General features: G+C 37.6%; 1 protein-coding gene across 1 annotated transcript in view; it reads left to right on the top strand.

Annotated features, from left to right (window-relative positions):
• Positions 1–6,658: 6,658 nt before the first annotated feature.
• Positions 6,659–19,293, top strand: part of LOC121632566 (leucine zipper putative tumor suppressor 2 homolog) — a 31,099-nt gene continuing 18,464 nt past the window's right edge. Inside the window, exon 1 of the mRNA XM_041974170.1 lies at positions 6,659–6,884. The gene's annotated coding sequence lies outside the window, so the exon portion shown is untranslated. The remainder of the gene's footprint in view (positions 6,885–19,293) is intronic.

Raw genomic sequence — 19,293 nt, 5'->3', positions numbered from 1 at the left:
AGGGGGACAGCTTTACTCAGTAGCCAACCAGGCATGCTCCACAGCCAGGCCAAAGAAAACTGCTATTCACACTGAAATTAGCCTTTGTTTGGCCACCTTCAAATGAGGGCCCTCTCTGCTTAATCTCCTCAGACTGTATGCACACACTGAATGCCTGCTTGGTGAGTGCCTGGACACTGAAAACCATGGCAGTTAATTGAAGCATTATTGGTATAAGCTTGGTTAGTTAAGCTGATTATCAGTGAGTGCACTGTCCCTCCACTGAGTAATGTAAGGCCAAGCTCATGCCAGATGAATTTAGCATTTTAATGTTACTTTAATGTGTGCAGAAATCTACATTCCAAATTTACAAAGAGCCTCAATTACAAAAGGACATTGATAAAGATGATAATTGCAAATACACAATTCAGTAAATGACAGAGCAACTCCCACCCTTGGCACGCTCATGCTTAGATTAACTGGCTTAGTTCATCTTTGGCATCTCACAGCACCAGCCAACACTGACAAAAGCAGCAGAATTCCTGCAGAAAATGATCACACAGAGTCAACACAGAACCACGCCAAAAATGTTGACATTAATATCAAGTGAGAGGCTCTGTCTATAAATTGTAGACTAATCTGAAACAGCAGATATGCAGCACACATTACTTACTTGCAACATCTGAATCCTGAAGATTAGTAAAGACAAGAAAAAGACACATGTGCAGACCGTTAATGACGGCATTATTACAACATATGTGGAAAGAGGATTTCTAATCACATGTCCTTAATTAGCAGAAGCATAAAAACCATATGCCCTTTTCATGTGAATGGCTGAATTTCAACAGTGACTCTGCAGCTTCCATAAAAACGGTTTATAACTTGACTCCATCTGCAGTCCATCAGGCATTGTGTTTCTCTTCCTCAAGCTGTGTCCCTGTTCCTGTTTGTTTTGGGAGTTTTTACATTGTCAGACATGACAGACAAATTACTTTTTAAATTTCTTTTTTCCTTCTTTTTAATACATTTCACTTTCCTTTTGTGGCACACTGAGCATTTTTTTGAAGAAGGCTTAGACATGGACAAGTAGAGCTTCTCATTGAGGCTGAGTATTCCAAAAACTAAGATGGGCCAGTGTTAAAAGACATGAGTCAGAAACAGATCCATCTACTAGAAATATGGAGCACAAATAGTTGTGGCATATACAAATCCAAGCAAAGTAAAACCTCTATAAACAAGATCCAGAAACACTGTCTGCCTCTTTGGGCTCAAGTTCATTTAAGATGAACTGAGAAAGAGCTGAAACTGTAATTTGGTCAAATCAAAATGTAGAATTCTTTTTGGCTTGATGTCAGTGCAGTTGAAAAGGTAAAATCTGTGATAACATGGAGGCACTTTAGTACAAGATGAATAATTTGCACATTTGTTAAAGTACCATCAATGCTGAGCAAAGGTTGGGAAGTAAAGTATGCTGTCATGTGTTAGCACAACATGGCTCTGTAGTGGGATCTTCGGCTGACCCGTCACCCACTGAAAATATTTAGGGTATTATCAAAGAAAAACTTTTATCATTTTGTCTGATGGTCAAACTGGTAGTGCACATAACTGAAAGGTCCTTGGTCTGATTAAGATTCATCGGCACCTTACAGTGTCACATATTTCTTTATGGTCTTGTTCTGTCTCTGTAAAGCTTTTCTTTGATTGGTGGATTATTACAATACAGGCAAGTCGCCAACACAGAGAGGAATGGTCTATATTGCTAATTCATTATAGTTTAGGTTAGTGGCTTAATTTTAATTTGTTTCCACAAGTAAAGTAGCTAATCTATTTTATGTTGATATATTAAACCTCTAAAAAACAATGTATGTTTACATTTTTAAGAAGTAGGAAATTTTAGTTGTGTAGTTTTGTTGTTGGAGTTTTACAGTGTATTGTAGAAAATGGGGTAGGGCTATATACGTTTATACTTCTGCCTACTCCTTTTCAGACCTAAAATGTGAAGATGTAAATATTGTAAATATTGTAAATGAAAGAACATGGTTGAAATAAACTTTGAAATGAAAATGAAATTATTATTTGTGGCACTAGCTATTATTTCAATGTGCATACTTAAAGAAATAATAATGGATTAGATTGTATATAGCACTTTATCAAGGCGCCCAAAGTGTTTTACATTGTGTATCTATTATATAGTCACACACACATTCACACACTGATGGCGAAAGCTGCAATGCAAGGTGCTCAACCACGAACCATCAGGAGCAATTAGGGGTTCGGTGTCTTGCTCAGGGACATCTTGACATGAGCTCTCCGGCTGGGCATCGAACCGACAATCCTTGGGCTGCAGGATGCCTCACATTTCCAAAGGCCTTTGTTTTTACATTAAAAACACATCCTATTAAAAAAATAAATAAAAATAGGAAGTGAAAAATAAACAAACAAAAATATAAATCTATTAATTCAGGACATGTTTTCAGTGTCTTACTTGATCACCTTAATTAAATCTAAAATTCGTTTTAGGCAGGCACAGAAAAAAAGTTGAGACAGAGGCATCCACCATCTTTCCTTGTGGTTGCACAATTCAATCTTTTAGGTTTAAGAAAACAAACTGCTGGAGTTTTGAAAGAGGAATCTGTGTCCATTCTTGTTGAATACAAATTTTCAGCTTCTCAGCAATCAGTGGTTGCTGCTGTCTGATTCTCCTCGTCATGATGCTCCATACATACATTTTCAGTGGTAGAAAGAAACAGACTGCAGGCAAGCAAGTTCAGCTTGGATAGTACCTGAATATATATATGCAGGTCATCCGTGGAAACTGGAACACACATCATTCGACAATGGTTTCCATTGTCTTTATGCACTCAGATCTGAGATTTCCCCAGACTTTTTGTGATTTGTTGGAATTTGTTGGTGATTATCTGGTTAGGTTTAGCAAGTTTGAGCTATGACCAATCCTAAAAATGAAGTCTTTGGTAGATACTCCCTTTGCTCATAAGCCTATGTAATGTAGGGTTTGTTGGACCAAGTTTCAAGTTTCTTTTTCTTTTCTTTTCTTTTCTTTTCTTTTCTTTTCTTTTCTTTTCTTTTCTTTTCTTTTCTTTTCTTTAGATATTTTGGCACATTTTCTGCCATCTAATTTCTTTTTTTGTTTCTCCTGACTGTTGTAGTAACATTTACCAAGTTTTGAAACAAACACAAAAAATGCAGCTATCATTACATCTTATTTGTTAAGGATTTCTTGTAGCTTTTAAATACAAATACATAAACTAGCAAACATAAGTCAGTTGCAGGGCTGTGAATATGATATATAAATCAAATGCAGAAGGTCTAATGGGAATCATAAATAAGTGCATAAATGCCTTACGTTACACCTGGGAAAAATATTAAAATGTCCCGCCGAAGCTTTCTCCTGCACATGCCTTATGCATCATAATGAAAACCACTGCAGTTTCACATTCAGGAAATTGGCTCTCAAATAGCAGAGATCTAGAAGCCATGTCTGAGTGAAATGAGCTGCAGCATGAATGACCACTTGGGCTACTCTTCACCACTTATCTCTGTCTAGAATGTTTATGAGTAAATGAGTTCAACATGGATGCAGAGGGCTCATTATCAGCCAACACAACATAATTGCAGGCAGACTAGCTGATTTGGGCAATGATAGGCATCTTGTGCATGTATACCCCAGCCCAGCTGGGAGTAGCAGGAACACAATGTCCTCACGCTAGAGTGTCAAAGAGCAGACTCAGAGGTTTGATTTAGGGAGTAAACAGGGATGCATTTAGCCCACACACAATTATCAATTACTGTAACAACTCCTCTCAGATTCCCTTGTGGCCAGATAAGTGCTGGACTTTTTATTCCATCCCTTATTGCAGGAACCTCAGCTTCAGAAAGCTCAGCCAATCTAATTCCCAAACAAATGGGGTTCAGTTCTTTGGACGTTAGGGGAGATTTGGGAAATATGAACCATGTGCAGAAAATGAATAAACCAACCTAAGCTAGTGCAAAGGAGTCTTTGCATGTTTGAGTTTGGAAAAAGTAGATATTTTGTTAGCAGATGTTATATGCAAAAAAACATGGAATGGTCCTAGTCCATTACTTTGGTTCAAACTGCATCATTTTACATTGGCATGATATTTCGTGCAGACATTCCTCTTCCCCAGAGGATGTATAGGGATAACTTTGGACTTCCTTTAATATTCTCATAGACTTAGGTTCAGTAACATATTATGTAATGGTGTTGAGAGAATGTTGTGCATCAAACTGAGATGGGGTACATGTTATATTTAATTTGTAAGAATGCGTGCCGTTAAAGTATGCATTTATCAACTCTTTTATTTAAACTTGAGGTTTAAAAAGGTTTAAACTAGGTGTCAAATCCATGTAATTTACTATTATAACATGTTGTCTTTTATGCTGGTAGGTGCCATGTAAAAGGGTTGCCTTTGCTATTTAGTTCCAGGCTAACATTAGATAAAAAACCACACGTAACATTAGTAGTTGTCCTTGTATAGAAACAAAATGTCTTCTCAAAGTATTGAGCCAAATGCCATTATCTTTAAAGGATGAGTAATTTGGAAACCACTTTAAAATTTTCATCAAACTGGTGAAGTGACACTAGTGATACATGTGTATCTGGAAAGACTTCTGAGCTCCTCCTCCAGTGACCTGTCAATCACCTGAGGTGGCACCTGGTGTGTCCAGTCAGATTTCTAGGAGGCCAGTGCCACCCTGGCCACCCCTCTAGCTATGCCCCTGCTTGAAAATTTATTTATAAAGCACATAAAGTGCTGTACATATAAGACAGACATAAAACACTGGCTCAAATTACAATAACTCACATACAATCAACTCATGCTGTGTTGAACCCCAAGGAGAAAATATGAGTTTTAAATAACATTTAAAATAAGACAGTGACGGAGTCTGCCTTACATGTAGAGGTAATTCATTCCATTATTTTGGAGCCGCAACTGAGAAAGCCTGATCCTCTCTGAGATTCAGTCTTGCCCTCGGAACAACCAAAAGCAGCTGATCAGCTGACCTCAGAGACCATGAGAGACATGTAGCAGACAGGGAGCCAGTAAAAGGCAGCCAGAACAGGTGTGATATGTTCTCACCTGTTTGATTGGGTTAAGAGATGAGCAGCTGGATTTTGGACAAGCTGAAGGTGAGAGATGGAAGCCTGGCTGACCCCAAAATACAGCACATTACAATAATCTAGCCGAGAGGAGGCTAGATGAGGAAGAGATTAATGAAGACGTGTATGATTTTCCCAAAGTCCTGTCTGGATAAAATGGTCTTTATTTTGGCAATTTGTTGCAGTAAAAAATAATAATAATAAAAAAAAATAATAATAATAAAAAAAATTGGATTTTACTGTGGAACTGACCTGAGTGTCAAATTTAATGTCACCATCTATTTTCACCCCCTAATTTGTAGCGGAAACAACTGCTAAATAAGTACATAAAAAGACATTGGCTGTCCAATTAGATGTCAGTTTTTTTGATCTGCTGTAAATATGTCACCACATATAGACCTATATACCATCAGAGAAAAAGAAAAGGGTAAAAAAGAACACCTGTTGGGATCTATACAGTCATGCCTTACTCCTTTGGAGGAGAGAGGTGTGTCTGGAAGGGTTGAGGTTATTCAGGTATGACCTTGTTCTACATATTTAGAATACAGTGCAAAGAACCAATTGTGCTTGTGCAGGGCACGCTTTGAATCTAGGCTTTCTTCTAAGCAAGCCACTGTGGGACCTTAATTGCTTTACTACCTTAACACAGTGAGCTTTGGGGCCACTGATAGACACTATTATCATATTATAATTGCAGAGAAAATAAAACTGTGATAATGTTAATGGCCCTCATACTGTTGTTCCTGTAAAACATGGAATGGAATAGTTTTCAAAGAAATGTTTTTACATTTGTTTGTAGCTTGTGTGTATACGTGTGGGGACTTTAGCCTCACTGCACACACGGGCCATGGGGATTTGAGTGTACATGAGGACAAAAATAAGATTCCCATAGGAAGAGATATAACAAAATGCGTGTGCGCTAGCGTGTGTTGCAGAGAGAGAGAGAGAGAGAGAGAGAGAGAGAGAGAGAGAGAGAGAGAGAGAGAGTCAGGTGCAAGGGGCAGGATAATGCCGGAAGCTGACGAATTCATTTCAAAGTAAAATCATTCAGGATAATTTTCAATCGCATGCCTGAGCTACACTGGTGTCATTTTGCACACTTTGTATAATGGGATTGGTTACATGGCCTCACTATATGGGCTACTGTATGTTGGATGTTTTCTTAGGCTTTATATGATTTACATTCAAATGCCAGTTTATACTCAGTTTTTGTTTTACACAACAATACAAGTGGGAAATTACTAAATGTAAGTGCAATAACCTTTTGTATCCCTATCCCTTGGTCTAAGTGTATTTAAAGTATTTAGTATGTGGTTCAAAATGTCAAATGTGATGTGTGGTTAAACGTAATTAAGAACAGAGAAAAGTTAGAATAGTACGAGGATAGGAAAGTAGTAAAAGATGGACGTAATTTGGACTTTCCAGAAGACATATTTTAAAGAATACAGAATAATCCAAAATCGGATATCTTATTATGAAATTCTCAACCGGATGTAGCCCTTATTTTTTTTCGCTAGCTTGCCCTTGCGCTCTAAATCGCCTGCAGTCTGTACCTAGTTCTACACAAACGTGCTCTCTACGAGTGGAAGAAAAGCTAGAGTGCGAAACAACATTTGCTATGTAGTTTTGTCAGCGCATAAACTGGCAAAGTTACGTATTTGTGGATAAGACTACGTAGAAAAAGAGGAAAGCCTTCACGTCCATTTTCTCAAAAGACTTTTAGGAACAGCGCAACTGTCCCGGATTGTCCGCTCCGCTGTACATGGTAGGGTTTTATCGGATATTTACTGTAACTAAACAATCTAATTAAACGTTTAAAGTATTGTGTGGCTGGCTTTTTAAAGGTTTATATTTTGGCGTTTTAGTTTATATAAGTTTCTATGTGTTTGCTGCTGTTTATTCTTTGTGAGGTTAATAGATACTTAAAGAAAAGGACCCCAGACTTTTAATCAACCCGTCACATTTGTGAAGAGTTTTAAATTAATTCCCCACGCTGGTGTGTCTCTCTTTACCTCAGATGAGTAAAGGAAGCTTTTTTGTCATATCTCCCAAACAAGTAGTTCGATTATAATTCAATTACAACATTGCAATTTCTATTTAGGATTAATAAAATACTTTCATTTAATTTCATTCATTCATTTCACTGATAGTGTAAAAAGCCTCCAGAATATCAGTTAAGTGTTTTAGACCCACTTAAATGGCCACATTTGCCTATTTAAAAGTTTTTTTTTCTTTTTATCAATTTGACATGACATAGTGAGTATAGACACAACAAAGTGATTCCTGAGCAGCCACGCTCATTTCCTGGACAGACTTCAGCTTCACTCTGGATTATAAATCAACAATTTCCTTATCGTGGACTTTCAGTACATGTTTCCTCCATCTCCTCCAAACAAATCGTATTTATTTTATCTCTTCAGAAACAGACTAAGATCATTACTGCTGCTGCTCTGCTTTAGATTAATGTGTGCCAGACCTTAGTACTGTGGGACGGTATTGGCTTTTCTTTTTTTATTTTTATTGTTCCATTGCACACCTACTAAATGCATATCTTTCCTTCAAAGTCTGTACCTTGTTTACTTTCCCAAAGCTAGAAATGACTAATGAAGTCCATAAAGCATTATTGTGGTCTTGAAATGTAGGTCTGTGTTGTGGAGGATGAATGGCTTGGTGACTGGCGCTAAAAACGCATTCATGTTTTAGCTCTGATTGCTCTGATTTGGGTGCAGAAACATGCAGTAGTCTTATGTGGTAACAGACTGAGGTCCTTTTTCATGGTGTATGGGGACAGTGACAGATTTTGCTTCCATGCGACGACACAAAACACTGGATGCTCTTGTTTTGCAGTTTGTAAGAGAGAGTTGTTTGATTTTACATCTGGCTGACCTGCCCAATAGCACAGCAAAAACATATGTGAATTCTTAAGATGAATGACATTCCCCCTGTGTAAAGCCACTTCTTGCTCGACACAGAGGCACTTTCACTAGATTATTGCGTTGACAGGTGTAAAGCTCAAGGGAAATAGAATCTCAATTCATTGTTTTGCAAAAGCCATCTTGTTGAAGAACTTGACTGTTGGTTAAGGAGACTTATCATGCACAGCATCACAATTGTGTGTTTACATAAAAGACTCCCAAGAGTGCTAATGTACTGTAAGCAATGAGATAAAAAAAAGCAACATGTCTATTTTTGTATGCAGCAGCCTCATCTGTAAACTACTGGCGAATGCTTGGAACAAGATGGGAACATGGCAAAGAAGAATAAACAAAGTGAGCAGCAGGGCTGAACCCTAATCATTGCAGGGTGTTGCATTTAAATTTCTTCAGCTTAAACACACATAGAGGGCAAATGCTTACCTGAGCTGCTTTGAAAGGGCTGACTGTGTAGCTTTACCAGTGAGAGGCCAGAGTTTATTTGCATTGATCATTTGTCAGTTTTTTTTCTTGCAGCACATGACAAGCTTCTCTCATACATTTCCAGTTAATCTGCTTTGTCAGCAGATCAGCTAGATAGCATTCAGGCTGAGCCCTCTTGAGAGTTGAACGTACCCCCTGACTGGAATATTAAGACTGAATGTTTACAGTATGGTTGGGGATTATATGAATCTTTTAGGATCCCATGTCCGATCTGTTCCTTTAGTTTCTTCGTTTATTTTGAGGTGTAGACAGATAAGAAGTATTCAGATGTCATTCAGACCCGCTGTCTGCTTTGTGTTTTGTTTATGGTTGGACCTGCAGACATGAAACTGCCTTCTAGTCAGTTTCCATCTGTAGAAAGTATCTTTGTTTATCTAGTTTATTTTGCCAGACAGTTAGTTTACTCATCTGGCTTTGAGGATTTAAGTAATTTGTTAGAAAATATTTTAGGTAATTACATCTTTTGTTGTCATGTGTTTCTTTTGTTAAATTGTTGAAGAAAAGGCCTGTATAAAGAAAACAGTGTTGTTTAACCTGTGTGCGTAGTAATATAACTTGAGTGCTTTTTAGGAGCATAACTTGTTGGCTTCTGAGTGAACTGGCACATGTTAGATGATTTGTTCTTGTACTTTAAATTTCTATCATTCATAATGGAGTATGTTTACTCTAAGAGATCCTTATCTGCCTTGCCGCTCTGAATATTGTCCATGAGCTGTTTAAACTGTGGATCAGGGCCCTCTGTTCTTCGTGTTACATTACACAAACCATCTCCTTTAACAAATAAAAAGAGAAACTTTAGAAGACGAGACAACAGGGATATCATAGTGGGAGCTGTCAGGCTAGAAGTAGACTGTGTTGTATTTAGTTTCCCCAAAGCCCCATCATGTCAAATGAAATGCTGAATTAGTATTTATTGGGTTCCTTTGTTTACGCAGTGCCATGTTGTATTGAAATTACACTCCTGCTCCTGGTTCTTAGCTGTAATTAGCAATGTTGCACAGTTTCCCACAGCACATTATCTCAAACTGTCTAAAATAATGATGCTGTGACTCATGGGTGCTTTTCACAATAAGGAGATGTGGCACAAATTAGGCTGGAGGTTTGTATGTTAAGTAACTTCATGTTAAAACAAGCTATACATCTTTTGATGAAGATTTATGTATCTTGTCTCCTGTAATTATGCTTGAAGTGCCTTAAATTTTAACTGTACTCAAGGAAAATGTTTTTTTGTTTGTGTGCCAGACAGAGGATATCACAGAGCAGACTACAGATTAATGATGATCTACTGTAGTGTGATAATATACTGAAAGAAATTAAAGCTATATCTGGAGTCCTCACATGGTTTATGTTGACAAAACAAAATGAACTCAGGTGACTTTAAACATCAATCTCTCCAGTGTGTCTTTGAGTCCGATGGGCTCAGCAATAGTGAATGTCAGTCAGCTGGATAACAAATATCACAAAAAACACATTTTGATTGCTGAATTTTGCTTTTAGCACATGAAGTTGAATGATGATGAGCAATAAAGAAAAAAAAAAGGACTTGTTCATCGAAACATGGCTTTTATTTATACAAAATTATAAAAACAAAGCCTCCAATACAATCCAGGTCTCATATCATAGTATTCTAAAATTATTGTTTTAGTCCTGTAGCATTAAAACTGAGTATCATTGGCTTATAGATATAGATTGAATAACACCAGATATCTTAAGATGCCATTGTTGCCACTTCAATCTAATGGCAATCAGCATTTAAAATTTTGCCTTTTCATCTAGGCGCAGGGCTTGTGACCTCTTCCCAGAATTCATTTGGGTAGTATTAGCCAGCTCTGAGTTTTGTGCACAGCTGGACTGCACAGCTGTTTGAGGTCATTGAGTGGCAGGGGCTGAGGTTTCAGAGACCTCTGATTCGTAAGCCTGAGAATGTGTCGGACAACTTTTTTTCCCCTTCCCTCTTTTTTGACTAATCTGGAGTGTCTGTCCGGACCTGACCATGTGATGTCTGTCACAATTTTGAGCAAAATATAGAGGATACAAAGTCATTAAAGGATTTTGCAACAGATTTATGAAACATGCATGCCTCCCACTGAGTTCTTTGGTAAATCCATGTGATATGTTTTTTTTTCCCCCCGCTGTCCTAGTTTTTAGGTGCAGAGCACAGTGGCCATTAATCTGTGGGCATCTTTTACTTCTTAAATTGCCATGCTTTGTCACCTCTTTTACAATTGCTTTGATTAATGGTACTATTTCAGTTTAAGTAGACTACACTACCATACTTTTTTAAAAACTTTTGCCAAAAGTAAATATTTTCTTTAGAGAACTCACCAACTTTGTTTATATCTTTTGCCACACAAACCATTTTGTACATCAATTGGTTTATATGGCAAAAGAGGTGAACAAAGTAGTTAAGACTGCACAGGATCTGGACTCATACATGGGGAGAACATGCAAACTCCACACAGAAAGGCTCGGCTTGAGCCCCTCATTTTTATTTGTATATAGTCTATTTATAATTGATTGTTGCTCTTGTGTTAGGTTTCAAGGTCCTTGCATTGTACAAGCCGGTTCACCATTATGGCTTACTGGCCATGATGCAACTTATGACAAGTAACATGTCTACTATTAATAACATAAACTGAAGTTTGTACGATCACTGTAGGGTTTCAACCTATATTAATTTATTATGGATTAGAATTGCAGCAGTTGATTTGCACTTAGCAATCTACAATTTAGTTTCTAGATTAATAATTTTATTACACGTTGATGAAAAACAGAGTTCAATAACCTTCAAGTATTCAGTCTCTAGGGGGCTCTGGCTGGGGCCTTCCTCTGCTATCCTCGGGGTGGGTCTGTGGTAGTCTTTGTGGTGGGGTGGCTTGGGTTTGTGGTCCAGGATTGCTGCTGGTCGCCCAGGTCTCTGGGCTGCCCTAGGCTGCCTCTAGCCTCCATGGAGGTGTGGCCACATTTGCACGATCACACTCATCTCTGCTCACTCCTGATTCCTTATAGTCTGTGTGCTGACACAGTCACTGAGTTGTCTAGTTGGTTTATACAAGAGCTACATTTGTTTTTTTTTTTTTTTTTTTTTTTTTTTTTTAATGTGTGTGTCTTAGGTACTTTGGTTGTAATTGTGATACATCTTGCTGTTGCTTTTTTACTTTTTTTTTTTACAAACTCCTGATGATTGTCAGCTTAATTTACTTGTAAAAGCTGTAAGAAATAATTCTCTGTTGTGTTCATGTGCAGGTGTAGCAGTTGGTAGTCTGGTTGGATCGAAGGGTCAGTGCCTTCTATTTACTGTATGTTTGTCTCTCTCCTTATTGTTCTGTCCCCTCCAGTCAGGTCCAGCAAGATTACATAAATTCCATAATTCCAAATAAATAATAAAAAACAATGTATTTAAACAAATAAAGAAGTTAAAAAAAATGAGATTATCAAGAGAAGCCTTATACCCATAAAGCTCCTCTTAGGAAAGCAAATTTGTTAGGCACAACACAGCAGCCAGACCATCATTCTGTTTGCTACAATGCTGGAAAAAATTCCTAATTGAATTTAATTATAAATCAAAGTAGTTTAAAATCTAAAGAAATAAATCTACATTCTGAGTTTGTCGCATTGCAGATAAAACATTGTAACCACCCAGTCAAAGATGGATGATTAAAAGTCAAGTAAATAAAATTAGGTCTTAAAATGAAAGGAAATGAGTATTGCTCTGCTCTGATTGGCTGTGGGTGTGTCCACTACTAATGAGTCTTTATCAACAGATCTCAGATGAGGTCAAACTACACAACAAAGTGAAGGGAAAAGTAAACCAAAGTAAACTGCGTAGACATAAATTCACAACCACAAAGAAAAAAAAGAACCATTTCAATATTTTAGTCCCCTTCCAGCTAAGTTATTAACACAGCTAAATAGTGCAACTTCTCAGTCAACATAATATTATCAGCTTCTGAGGATTCAACAAACATCTTTTGCTTGTTATATATTTGCAATATATGTATTCATTGTGTATTGTGGACATGTTTTAGGTATTTTTTCATATAGATTTCTGAATTCGCTTAATTTGGACTTCAAACTACTTACATCATGTCAAATTAAAAGAAAATTTGCTTAAAGTACAGAGGCCTGTACGATGAAGCTGGATTTTCTCATATCTGGTAACTTGGGGGTTAACCTGAGGTTTTCCGTACTGCGACTGGTTCACGTCTTACCAGGGTATATCACCATGGCAACTTATGCTGAGCTGCCAACTGGATAAGAGATAGACAAGTAAAAAAAGCACCATCAATCAATCTGACCAATCAGCCTGCTCGTTCTGTCAACCTTATTGTGGCAATCATGAGAGGAGCGCTTAGGAGAGAAAGAGTTTTTAGGGATAGATGCATCCTTTTGATGAAGAAATAAAGCCTTGTCACTGACTGCTTTGAAGTATGTTTTACTTGTTCTTGACTCGTTGCCAAGTCCGTTTAGCTCTACTCGGGTTGCATCTGAAATAATGAGGTTAATAATAATGCTCACACATGGCAGAACTGCAGAAACATGAATTTATGAAACGCACTTGTGGCTTCATGGTGAGGAATTAATATTCCAACAGAAACACGCTCACGTGGGGGTGCTGTCTTTCTAAAGAACTCATTGGAAACCAGAAGCACCGAGAGCTCAGACCTCTGCCCAGACATTTGATTTAGTTTTTACTTTTATTTTTTGCCAAGTAAGTACTGCTTAGCCAGATCCCGAATGTCTGGGTAAGTCAACCCAGGTACCAGAGAGATATAGGGTATGTTAATCACGCTTTGTCATTCAGGCCTCTGATCACTAGGAGCATAATTATCTAAATTTGACGATTTATTCATCCACTGACTCTTGCATGAATTTGGTTTTTTCAGATTTACAGATCCACAGATCACTGCATCATAAAAAATCTGGGTTATTTTCACATCTGAACACGACTGAAGATGGAAGTAAATCTTATGTGTTTCATCTCATAAATACTGCTGACTGTGATATAACGAGGGCACTCCCCTCCCAGTAAATGTTTAATAAGCTATAAATCAAAATGGAGATTGGACTTGTGTCACCTTAGTGTACTGCTCCACAATTTTAACCTCATTCATTTTCCTAATTACTCCCAAATGTTCCCTCCATTTATTTTCTCTTTAGTTTTGACTCATGTCACTACTAGGGCTGCACAATTAATCGGATTTTGATCGTGATCACGATTTTGGTGGCCACAATTAAATGAACCTGATCGTCAGCGATATTTACATTAAAAACGCAGCTCTGCTGCTTCTCTGATCACACACATTCTCAACCTGCAGTCGGCCAACCACCAGGGGGCGAACGCGAGGCCAAAGCTTCATTAAGCTGCCTAAAGAACAAGGGCGTGCACCTTTTACAGTCGGCAGCTAGTTGTACTCAGTGTTGCTAGTTTTCACTCACCTCTAGCGACTTATTTTCAAAAAACGACTAGCGACTAATCTAACGACTTTTTCTGGTGATATTGGAGACTTTTGGAGACTGACGTGAAAGAGCGTATAGTTCACTCTTCAACAAGGGGGGGGGGGGGGGGGGGGTGCTCCGACCCCTTCCCCGTCCAGAAGCACTCAGAAGAGGCTCGGTCCTCACGCAGCAGCTGGACTCAGAGCAGGAGAAGATCTGTTTCATGACCAGGCTGAAAATGAAACGTACATAACTGCTGCTGGCTGGTCCCGCGCTGGCTTACCGTCAGATATTAATGTTTATTAATGAAGAGTGTCGACATTAACATTTAAAAAGTGTTGTGACATGTTGCAGACTCCTAATTAAAAAAACATTACACTTAATAAAATTAAACTTAAAAAACAAAGAAAATATTGACTGAAGAATTAAATTTTTATTATTTCTTTACTGTTCTAAACATTTTTATGTTGTCTTTTCTTCAATGTTTGCCTTTCTCACAACATCCCTCCCACACTAGCATCCATTACTAGTGATGGATGTTCGGCTCTTTTCAGAGAACCGGTTCTTTTGGCTCCCAAACGGCTCTTGATTTAGCATCTTTTGTAGCCCCATAATTTACATTAACTTCTCAAAAATGAATGGTAAATGTATTTATTGCATTATTTATCATCTATTCTAATTTAAAGTTTACTTTTTCACAAAAAATTGTTGCAAAGTAGTTTGTTTATAATTGGTGCAATAAAAATACATGTTTTTCCAAACACAGTGAATAATCGCGATTAATAATCGTGATTACAATATTGATCAAAATAATCGTGATTATTATTTTGGTCATAATCGTGCAGCCCTAGTCACTACATTCCCTGCTGGCAGATTGTGAATGGGCCCCAGAGATCTTCTTCATTCACGATTAGGTTACCAGTTTTGTAAATGGTTGCAGTAAGATGCGAGAACGACCAAACATTACTTCCATCACAGCAAAGTTGACCTCACTAAAATCATTTTCTGTTTGGTTGAAATGTGTTTCTAGAGTGAAACATTAGTTAATCTGACTGCCTAGCCAGGCCTTGCTAGTGGACAGGTAAGCAAGTAGCAGTTACCTCAAACCTAGTTCTGGTCTGAGTCTGATTAGTAATGGGCAAGAATACATTGATACTGATATTTATTATGTTTTCTTTTTGAGAATTTTAATATGGTGATATTCATGCTTACCTCAACACACTTCAGTTCAGCTGCACAGACCTGCAAGCTTGGCTGTTAACCCCTAGTCCTTTTCATATTTTAAAACAATGTTTGTAAGTCCTGGTCCTTAGGATCCACTGCTCTACATGGTTTAGGTAACCCTGCTTTAACACACCTGAATGAAATGAATGGCTTGTTAACAGGCTTGGAAAGAACTTGATGAGGAAGTTCATTAATCTATATCAGGGGTGTTGCAGTAGGAACATGACTAAGACATGCGGGGCAGTGGGTCCTGAGGACCTGGATTGAGAAGCACTGTTTAAAATACACTATTATTCCTCCGACTGATGGCAAGTACTATATGTTGTGGCTAGTTGGATTTCATGTGCTCTGACTAAAGAGTGTTTTTAGGATGTGGGGACAGTTTTGTTACAACTGTGCCAGTTCTCAAATCTGGGTTTATACCAAAAAGTAAATCTTGTCAGGAGGATATTTTACAGTGTACACTGTGTTTCATAATCTGTTGTTACTTGTGGATGATTGCATGCTCTAAAAAGAGAGAGAGAGGGAGGGAGGAGACGGGACATGAAAAACATTTCCTTTTCCCATGAGCAGCTGTGATTGAGGTGGTAGCTAGTGTGATCATGACATTCACAGCTGCTGCAGGGAGGCCCATATGTGCCAATCTACAGAGCAGGCCTGCAGCATCTTTCACTCCTACCTCGCTCCTTTTTTTTCCTTTTGGGTATTCATGTTTTTCACACACTTTTACTACCACTTATGTCATCACTCACTTACTCTTCAGTTGCTTGACGTCCATCTGTAATCCATCTCCCAACCTCTTGACTGCGGTGTAGCCCACAGTCTTTCTCACTGAGGTCAGGGATACGAGAAAGCACAGGAACAGAAAACAAATATGTCAGTAATTTGAGCAGCAAATGATACACCAGTTTATTTCAAGCTGGGCGTTATGAAAATAATAGCCAAAACACTAATTTACAACAATACTCTTGCCAACTATTGCTGGGAAAGGATTGCTTAAAAATGCCAGATTGTGTAGAAAAACAATTAAAATGCACTTGCAAACTCTAGCTGACCTTATTCGAAAGAGAAAACTAAAGAGGTAAAATTTCTGAAACTGTGAAAATTTGTCATATTCACACTACTGATTAATTATTGCAAGCTGATTTCACCATAGAGCTGCAGAGATTTTTATCTACAAGAGGCCCACTCTGCAAACCACAAAACCAGTGTTACTAAGCCAATAGAGGACACTATGAGGTCCCATAGGTCAGATTTCTTTTGGCTGCACACAAGTGACCTACACAACTTTAGGCTAGTTATGTCAGTGCTGACTCATTAATGCAGTGTTACCAAAAGAAGCCACAGACATGCTCATTTGGAGGTGTGACTTTCTATTTTATTACAGAATAATTGCCTCACGGGTGACTTTCCTTTGGCAATGGCTGAGATCTCTTTGAGATATCTCTGAGGTGTATATACACTACCGTTCAAAAGTTTGGGGTCACTTCCTTATATATATATATATATGTGTAAATATATATATATATATATATATATATATATATATATATATATATATATAAACCCTTTTCTTTTATTTGATTCCTTCCGGTTTCCTTTGTTTCCTGCATTCACTTTTACTTAGCAAGGTAATATTTATCCCCACCACTCTCTTTTTAAACCATACATCCTAAACCACCATGAAATTTCATCCTGTGGCCTTTTTAGTTGTTTCTGGTATGTTATTCTTGAAAACCACAATTGCTTCTTGAATTTTATTTGGCTTCCTAAAAAATTTTGATAAAAAAAGTGCCATAGAATCTTTCTGAAAACATTGCTTTTACAATACACCTTTTTCCCTTTTTCTATTAATCTAGTTTTCTCATAGGGGGGTTAAGTGTACAACTGAACTTGCATTATGTAAGTGGGACGACCCTCCCTCAAGGTTGGTTGTTTGGATATTTTTAAATGCATTTCTCCTTGACGTATGTGTTATTTCTGACACATCATACAGTCTGTTTAACACATATACTGCTGTTTGACAAACTTAAATATCAAACATAAGAAAAATAGATGACTTGGATGATGTATAACAAAAGTCCACCAATGCTGACAAACACTGACGTTTTGAGCACTGACAATGTGGTGGGTGACTGAGTGACTGAAAGGTGAGGAGGTGGTTTGAAAGAACGAAGGTGCGAATCAGAAGCTTGGTGGGTGGTGGGTTCTACTGTAGCTGCGTCACAGCATTGCATAAGGGTTTACGCAGGCAGAGGGGGAAGTGGATTTGAAGTAATGAAGGTGGAGAGCTGTTGGTCCAGACTGTGTACACTGATGGGACAGGAGATGTTTGTTGTTTTAAATAATGCACAGTCCATCCTCACCAAAACAGGATGACTGTTTTGACTCTTAGTTCTCACTGTAGAGTTTACATTTGTTTTTGGCTAGCATATAAAAACAAAAAATTGATTTATGTCTGCAAAACAGATAAAAAAATTAAACATTAGACACTCAGAGAATCAAGAAAATAATAATTCCATAACTGGTAATGAAAACTGAATTTTCTAAAACTTCAAATTGAGGAAAAACTTGAATGACAGGAAGTTTAGACATTGCTTGGAGGTCATTTTCATGTAATAATTATCACTGAATAAAAACTTATTAAAATAATGAATCTGGTGTTCAGCTATATCAGCCAGTTGTCCTTAAATTAAGTGTTCATGTTTCACAGCATTTTACTTAAAAATGTTTTAGAGAGCTAATATTTAGCATCACTTTGAATCATCATTGCACAGAACAAAAGTGCAGTTTTCTTTCAGTAGGTTTGGGAAATGTTGGAGGATGTTTGAGGTTTGGCTTGAATGATCCTAAATGAGGATGTCTGAGGAAAATACAGATTTTGAGCTGTTTAAGATGGAATGTAATGCTTTCCATGTGGGCTGTCCAAACAAGACTAGCATGCTGGTGTCCCTGTGGATTTACTTCCCACTGGCTGCCTATTTTATCCTTTTAAACAAACAGAGGAAATTGTAGCTGAAATCCAAATTTCTGTATTCTTGTCTTCTCTTGTTTTCTCTAACATATACACTCTTATCATGCCCCTAGTCTCATCTGTGCATCACCTCTGTATCACTACCAAGAGTGGTGTAAATGTTGGTGTTTGCACGTCCTTTCGTGCTGCACTACTTCCCTATTTTCTGAATGGCCTTTGTTAATGGTGTGATGCTCCCACGTTTCTTGAGTTTTTCATCTTGCCTGGAACCTTTGACACATTGAACATTAGAATAATAAACCTAAGCTGTTTGGGATGATGGTGTTTGGATAGGGAAGAAGTGGGACACCACCCTGTCCTTAATAGTCTATTGGCACCATGTTAGTGTGTTTTCATGGATCTGTTTCTACATGCATTTTTGTTTGTGTGTGTGCCTGTAAGTCTGGAAAATACAGGGCATAATTTATCCTCATTACTTTTATACTTCCCTTCCCAGTAGGTGTTTAAATTTATTTCCTGTGCCTCATCCTGTTTTATGTACCCTCTTGACCACAGTACAGGGTCACTGTAAACCATCTGTATGCAGACGTGCAAACATTCACTACTGCACACACTATTTATATTTATGAATGTAATCAGAACTTGAATTTAGACTGTTCAGTTTTTAATAGATAATGTTCTGATATCTTTGTTCCATAATGTTTTGCATGAGTTTTCCTGCAGTGTTTTTATTTTGTTCGTAAGTTGTGTCCAGACTTGTATTAGCAGAAATTGATTACTATTTTCAAATAAAATAGGGGCCCGTATCCAGCTGTAGCAGCTGATCAAAAAGCTCTAAAAACAGATTTTACACTACACATTTTAAGCAGATGTAGGGAGGTAGCCACTGAACACTTTCAATCAGATTCTGGGTTAAATTTGATTCACTTGGGTGGTAGAAATGGCATTAAATGAATGACATTTATCCTGAAATTTTGGTGATGTGCAGATGTTTTTAGCCTTTTCCTTCTGCCAGTAATAAGCCAAAAATATGTATTAAAAAAAAAAAGAAATTGTCACATCTTTTTGAGTGTTTATTTAGCTGTGAATAATAATAATACCCCCCCCCTTTTTTTTTTTTT

The sequence above is a fragment of the Melanotaenia boesemani genome, chromosome 21 (genome assembly GCF_017639745.1).
Source record: "Melanotaenia boesemani isolate fMelBoe1 chromosome 21, fMelBoe1.pri, whole genome shotgun sequence".
In the NCBI taxonomy this organism is placed as follows: Eukaryota; Metazoa; Chordata; class Actinopteri; order Atheriniformes; family Melanotaeniidae; genus Melanotaenia; species Melanotaenia boesemani.
Note: the sequence above shows the minus strand (reverse complement) of the source record. Positions and strands in the feature narration are given on the sequence as shown.